Genomic DNA, 8250 nt, shown 5'->3' with positions numbered 1-8250 from the left:
TGCGTATAGTTATGCGTTTACTTTTATTCATTGGCTAGAGATATAGGGGGAGGGTTGAGATCTCACAAACATGTTTATCCCCACTATTTTTGCGCCTGTCCCAAGTCAGAAGCCTCTGGCCTTTGTTACTCTTGTACTATTTTTAATTTTAGTTTCTTGTGTACTATTTGGAGTTTAGTATGGCATTCATACTTTGCTCCCTCTGTCTCTACATCAACCCCTACCACCACGCCCACGTGTTCTAGTAGATTTTGGTGGCATGACTGTATTGTTTCCGAGAAATCTCCGTTTTAATCAGAAACAGAAGGAATGGAACTATATTGATATGAAACACGATATTGACGGTATTGCTGAGAACGTAGTAAGATCGCGGTATGAACGTAGTATAATCGTAGTAAGAACGTGCTATAATCGCAGTAAGATCGTGTTGCAATCGGATAACTCGTGGTATGGTCGTAGTGAGAACGTGAGGAGCGTAGAAAGATCTTTATAAGCGTAGTGAGGTCGCAGAATAAGCGCGGTGAGAACGTGGTTTATTCGTAGTGGGTTCGTTGTAGAAGCGTAATTAGGACGTATTAGCATCATGAAAGCAACAAAAATTAACATTTTCATGCCGCTCATACCGCGACCTCACCACGATCTAAATTTATTTCAGATCGCGAGCGTGGTGCGATCGTGGTCTAGTGGGACTGGGGCTTAATGCCTTGTATGTTAATCCACTATTTTCTACATTTGAAAATGCCTGTACCAAGTCAGGAATATGACATTTCTTGTCCATTCGTTTTTGATGCGTTTTGTTATTTGATTTGGCCATGTGTTTATGGACTTTCCGAATTGATTTTCCTCTAAGTTCAGTATTTTTGTGATCTTACTTTTTGCTTTCAGAAGTTGGTTGATTGGAGGTTTGGTTGTTCCCCATCTTAATTTCATCATTTTACGACAATCACGAAATGTCTTATCAATGACATTTTTACGATGGTAGAAAGCCCCATGTGTTTCAAATGATTTCAAAATTTTAATTTTATGAAAAGGCAATTGACCGAAAATGGTCTGTTGAATGATACTTTATGTAAGTACAGCAGTGCTGACTACTGAGGATATTTTCCCGCATGAACAAAACATCCATTAGTGGTATCGAGTTAGTTATTGCCGAAATTATGATATTGTACGCCCATTTTATCTTCGTCTAGGCTGATCGGTTGTGCTCGAATCAAGTGTTCGGAAAGCCAACTAAACGCACAGTTGAAGAGCTTGTTTACCAGAACTTCAAAAATTTTAATATTGGAAAGTTTATAATTGCTAGGTCATCATCAAGGCTTATAACTTTGTACGACAAACGCTCTTCGCCTACATTTACACTCAATTATGGCACTCAAATAAAAACTGTAAGAAGCCCAAAGTTAAAAGGTTGCAAAAAATTGTACACCAAACATTGTTACAAAATCTGGCTATAGTCATTTATATCTTTTATATATATGGTAGCCGATTTTCATGATATATGAACAGAATATATTTTTTTTTTCTCAATAATTGTTCATTGAAGTGCTAACTGTTAAGCTAGATATGCATCAGCATTGGTTACGCTGTTGATGTGCACGCAATACGTGTGTTTCGTCTGCATTAGGCTAGATATTTCCTGTATAACTTTGTACACAGTCATTGTAAAAGTTACCTATCAAAGGGACATAACTGTATGTTATATTATATAAATTGTTATCTAATGAAATGCTCACCAGTGTCTCTATTTTTTATCTTATGTTTTTAACTATAACAGACATATTAATGACATGCATATGTCAGTGTCGTGAGAGCTCTTTACTTTGTCTTATTTTTGTATTCCCATTTTGTTGTCCGATGTCTAATTGTAAAAACTTTGAGAAACAAATGCTCTTTTATTTTATCATTATGACTGAATATATGTGTGTTTACCTTTATTCTCATTAATTGATGATTGGTTGGTTGTCGATGCAAAATATCTTATCTTTTTTTCTACACATCTTTAAAATTTCACCAAAACCGAATAGAAATTAGAACATTTTATAGAGGATTTCTCAACCTTTACTGAAAGGAATAAATAATTTGACTTTTGTTTGTTTTAAGATTATTATATCCTTTGTCAAAAAATTTGGAAAAGAGATATAGTGCCTCATCTGTTCGTCTTAAAGTTCTTTTGAGATTTTGTTCATAGATGCGTCTTGAGTAATCAAAGGCTTCTCATACAAATAAGGTCATCGCGACCTACATTTCATATATGAGTGACTGATTAAAGTTTGCAGTGGAGGCAATATCTGAAATACAACTCACGGAGAAAAAATCATTTGTCATTAGATGCGTCTTTCATAGTCAGGAGGGTCCTAAAAATAAGTCATCTCAAAATAAAATTTATGGATGAGTAATGAAAAAAAAGTGCGTTTAAGTCCAAATGTTCTCACGAGCTTCATCGATACTTGAAAATGAAATAAATGATATTCAAATTAATCAGTTGCACTTAAATGATATATGATTTCATCAACTGCACAATTTAGTAATTTTTATAACAGTATCATAACTATATAGACTGTTTATATAAGCATTTGCACTTTTTTACTACAAAAACCCTGCCTACTTTCGACCAAAATATTTGATATAAATAAACTCATCCTAGATACAAGGACTAAATTTTGTATATACGCCAGACGCGCGTTTCGTCTACAAAATACTCATCAGTGACGCTGGAATCCACAAAAGTTAAAAAGGCTAAATAAAGTACGAAGTTGAAGAGCATTGAGGACCAAAATTCCAAAAAGTTTTGCCAAATCCAGCTAAGGTAATCGATGCCGATTATATGCAATTGACTTTCTTGTATCATCATAGATACACGACTTATTTACGTCAGGCACGCGATTCTCATAAAGACTCGCAAATGACGGTCAAATAAAAAAGGCAAAATAAAGTATGAAGTTAAAGAGCATTAAGGTCCTTTAATTCCGAAATGTTAGGCCATATACAGCTACAGTCATTTATTCCTTGATGAGAAAAGTTGTATATCAGGAAATTCGAAGTTTTTCAAGAGTCAGTTACATTTGCGGTAAGTCATCGTGACAGTAGCATGATCTCAAAAGGTTGATTTCTTTGGAAGTTAGTATATCAAAATTATATTATTACTACGTCTTACGTCTTATTAAGGGGAAAAATACAAGTGATATGTTGATACTTTATTCAAGTTTTATCATCAATTCAACAAAACATCGAATATGAATAATTCTCGAAATCATCACATTTCAGTGTATCTTACGATCGATTTATTTTGTGTGAAAAAAAACCACTGCTGTATTTTGCCTACATGCATATTAAAAATAAAGTTGTTTTTTAATTAAGATTTATTCTGGTAAAAGGGACATAACCCAGTTTGTAATATGAGACATCACCTATTACCAATGCGTTTCACGTCGTCTGACATTTACGTAAAGTATACATTATGAGTACTTTTTCCATATAAGAATTAAAGAATGAATTGCTGATAACTGCAGAAAACTCAACAAAACGATATGGCAAATGTGAGGTACAGATTGGGTTAATGAATAACACCAAAACAAGCGTTATGACCGAAAGACATATATAACTCAAACAAAGGTCTTCAAGCAGAATATAAGTTTTCTTCGCATCTTTATTAAGCTACAAAATATTTCATTAACCATTTGATTCTGGTACAAGAATTTTGCAGGTTTATTGATTTCATCAAGACCCGTTTCCACTTGTTAATCTGTTTAACTACATTAAGTGTATTATGTTTCCTGATAATTTCCCATCAACAAAGATTAAAAACACATTGGAAATACAACTTTGTTGAACAATAACAATTGAACGGAAATATTCCAAAGGTTGTTTCCATTCTCTCTAGAGAAAAAAAAATCACAGTATAATAGTTCTTCTGTCATATTTGTCGATGAACATTACAATTGGCATGTTCTAACGAGCAGTATGTTTCAACTTTGCATCATTCTCGTCAGCGTTGTTTTGTTGACTGATTGTAAAGCCACTGGAAATGATACAGAAGCCACTGGAAATGATATAGAAGCAACTGGAATTTATATAGAAGCCAGTGGAAATGATGCAGAAGCCAGTGACATTGATGATCTTGTAAACCAAGTTGAAGATTTAAAAAAGAAATTGAAAAAATTAAGTAAGTATAACAAAACATTTAAACTGTTTTTGAATTTAGTTAATGTTATGTGGTATACACGTATTACAAATTCTTCAACTCTAAGTATATTAGCTGAAATACGAAAAATTGAAAAGTAATAATCTGATTTCTGTTGTAAACTTGATTATAAGTAAAACAAAGAAAAATACAGTTTTATTTAAGTCAAGTTAATCTTTAAGTGCTTAATGTGTACAGTTGTTCCAGTGTAGAACGCTTCTGATCAATTTACAGTTAATTATACATAAACCCACTAAATGGGTAGTGTACCTGTATCACGTTGTCCATCCGTCCTTCGTATAAAATACGGTGTTAACATGTATATCTATCATATAGTCTTTTTTATAAATTTACTGTCTGCAAAATTATGAATTATTCTAAAAACTAAAGATTTTCTAACACAATGCAGATAAAGTTAGCCGTACTAGGCAATTTTTGGTCATTAATTTCAGCTTTGTCTAGCTTTCTTTGCTATTTTGACCTGAGCGTCACTGGTGAGTCTCATGGTGTCATGTTTATGTGATATTTAACATTTCAATAAAAACGGAGGTTTGGCTGGCCACAAAACCAGATTCAATTGATGTGTTTGAGCTTGACTTTACCATTTGTTTATGTTCTTTTCGTTTTGAAATTTCCTTGGAGTTCAGTATTTTTGTATATCTTACTTTTGAATACATGTTATAAACATTACTCAAGCTATGGATATCAAAAATAGATTTATAGGACATTTCTTAATAATGAAATTTTCCTTACAGACAATTACGTTACAAAAGACCAAGATGTGCTTTACGTTACATTATCAGAGAGCATGAAAGATGTAAGCAATGAGGTGACTGTTATTTTTGACAGACCGCAGATAAACCCGGGAAAGCATTATAATCCGAATGATGGTATATACATTGCACCTTTCTCTGGACAAGTCATGGTTTTCTGGACAATTGGCACCAACGAGACCGCAAGAACGGAACTCATGGTTGAAGATAGAGTTGTTGGTACTTTGATGACTGCTGCCAGTTCTGTAACAACCAACAATGGATATGGCAATTCCAAAACTGTGAAAGAATCCTCATCATCGACCGCTGCTGTTACTAATGTTCAAAAGGGAAACCACATATTTCTGAGAACTGCATCGAATGATAACCACATTCTCAAAACTATGTCCTGCTTACTGATAAAACGTACGCTTTAAGTACAGGAAATTTAGCAATTTTTTCGGGGAGGAATTTTAATCAAAAGTTCTTTTTGTTTGCTTTTCTTTTAATGCCTACTGAACACGTATTAGCATAGTATTTAGTTCAAATTTGAGTTTGTATTAGAGACATTCTTAACAAACAAAGTATACAGAGGTCAACATTGATTAAATGCTACAGTTACAAGAGAGATGATGACGTCGCTAACGTATAACGTATTTTTTGCAACGTGAACCAGTGGCATATTAGGAAACGCTGTATTTTCCACCGATTTTAATCATAAGCTGGAGATCGAGTACATGAACACCTTTCTAAGGGACGTTTAGTCTAATTGTGTATAACGATTTGTTTTACAAATTTGAAAGATTTTGTTTTTAGAAAAATAAACCCCAATAAACCCCAAAATATAACTTTCGATGATCATGGCAATATAATAAAAATAATGTTTTATTCCCATATAATTGTTGAGCATGAGTATGTAAAAAAGACATTCCAAATGCATTTATAAAAATCTGCTTATGTTTATCTTTTGAACCAAAACGTTTTGTATGTCTGTACAAAGACTAGGTATATCCAAGAACCCGAAATTATTATAAAATGTTTAAGTTTTGAGAAATATATGAAGGTATATATATATTATGATAACAGTTTAAATTAAATTGCCTAGAAGTAAAACAGTTTGAGTGTCAATTTTCGTACGTAACTTACACGTGGGTTTCGTGTTGTTTATTCTTTAGTTTTCTATGTTGTGTCATGTATGCTGTTGTTTGTTTGTATTTTCATTTTTAGCCATGGCATTGTCAGTTTGATTTAGATTTATGAGTTTGACTGTCCCTTTGGTATCTTTCGTCCCTCTTTTAAGAGTTATTTTAAAAATTCAGTTCACATTGTGTTGTTTGATTCACATATGAACTTCCTCGATTGGTTGTTTATTTCATTTATTTATTTTGTTTTTTTTTATTTCTATTTCTAATTGATCTAGTTTACACATAAAAGTTCTATGCAAATAGGTCGAAACTCGGCATATTTTGTATAAAATATGGTTCAATCCACCCTTTTTTCTCAAAATGTCCTGTACCAAGTCAGGAATATGTCAGTTGTTATCTAATACTTTAGAATCATTTATTTTCATGGATATCAATTTTCGTGGATTACTGAAAAAATGCAATTTTCGTGGGTATTTGAATTTGCGGGGTTTTATCCATAACTCTTGTGTATAATTTCTATTTCGTTGAACATTTGATTTCGTGGTTTAAATATATCCACGAATTAAACATATTTGTGTTCAAAGAATAATAATGAATCTCAGTAATCCGTTTTTATGTATGTTGATGGTTGTTGCAATTCAGTATTTTGTTGTTCCGTTGTTTCCCTCTTATAGTTTATGTGTTTCTATCGGTTTTGGTTTGAGTACCTGATCTGTTTTCTCGCAATTGTTTTATGACATGTGAACAGCGGTATACTACTGTTGCCTTTATTTACAAACATCATCAAACAAACGATTTGTTTTGCTTGTAAATATATGTTAAAGCTAAACATAAAATAAAATAAAGTAATCAACAAATACAATTCATATTAAAAGTTATCAAAGGTATCAGGATTTTAATTTAGTACGCCAGATATACTAGACTAATCAGTGACGCTCATATCAAAACAGTTATATAGCCAAACAAGTACAAAGGGTAAGAGCATTGAGGATCCAAAAATTCCAAAAAGTTGAGCCAAACACGGTTTAAATAATCTATGCCTGGAATCAGAAAATCCTTAATTTTTCGATAAAAATAACATTTTTGTAAACAGGAAATGTCCTCCTCGGGGGATTCTTTCTTTTCCCCACATAAAAACACTCTGAATTCCGCATATTGGACTTTCATCCTTTTTGGGTGTTTAAATTAACTATTTTTCACACCTATATTGAAATATAAAATCCCCAAGGATGACTGGGGTATAGAAATATGGTAATTTGGTCTTCTCCCGACCGGCAGTAAAACGCTTGCCGAAGTGGGGCGTCCGTTTGGCTGTGCAGGATGTATCAAGTTCGCAGTCACGTCCGGTCAGACGGGGGACGTTAAATCCGATGCCTCGTTAAAGAGAGTGCCACGCTCTGTGTACGTTAAGAACCCTTGCAACAACTCTTTGAGGGGTCCGTAGGTGGCCTGTTGCAAGGCAAAATTTCTGTCCCTATCCAATATACCCTCCTTTTCCAGTGGCAGTCCAAATTTTCCCGACCATCATCCCAGATGGCCTCTATCGTATCAACCTACCTATTGTATTTATTGTGAACTTGTTCTCGTCCTGAAAATGCATGAAATATTTGCCACTAGACGTTAAGCAACCAACAATCAATCAATCAATTAATTGAAATATAAAAATAAAGATATTGATCGAAAAGCATTTTTATTTTTCATTTTTATAGTCAATTTTATTCTTTCAGCACTTTTGAAATTGGCCAAGAAAAGGGATCCAAAATTCCAAACAATTGTGCCAAATACGGCTAAGGTAATTTATGCCTGGGATAAGAAAATCCTTAGTTTTTCGAAGAAAAAAAAGTTTTGTAAACAGGAATTAATATAAAAATGACCACATAATTGATATTCATGTCAACACCAAAATGCTGACTACTGGGCTTGTGATGCCCTCGGGGATTCCTTCACTTAGATATCCTACTAGAAAGTATACAATACTCGTAAGTTATGAATATTTCAGTGTACCTTATTTTTAATGTTTATGACAAAAGGTATTACCATATTTTGTATATTAATTGATATAATACTTTAAGATGTTTAGAAATATATTATGAAAATGACGATACTCATGTTTGGCCTATGTCTCATCGCCCATTACAAATTCGTTGATCATCCAACACGTATGTAAGATATA

At 33.2% G+C, this 8250-nt stretch overlaps 1 long non-coding RNA gene across 1 annotated transcript; it reads left to right on the top strand.

The window, feature by feature from the left end:
- The first annotated feature begins 3850 nt into the window (after positions 1-3850).
- On the top strand, positions 3851-6045 carry LOC139524435 (uncharacterized). Its single transcript, XR_011664795.1, has 2 exons — positions 3851-4162; positions 4936-6045. It is a non-coding gene; the product is annotated as an uncharacterized lncRNA (long non-coding RNA).
- The last annotated feature ends 2205 nt before the right edge of the window (positions 6046-8250 follow it).

This window comes from Mytilus edulis, chromosome 5 (genome assembly GCF_963676685.1).
Source record: "Mytilus edulis chromosome 5, xbMytEdul2.2, whole genome shotgun sequence".
NCBI lineage: Eukaryota > Metazoa > Mollusca > Bivalvia > Mytilida > Mytilidae > Mytilus > Mytilus edulis.
Note: the sequence above shows the minus strand (reverse complement) of the source record. Positions and strands in the feature narration are given on the sequence as shown.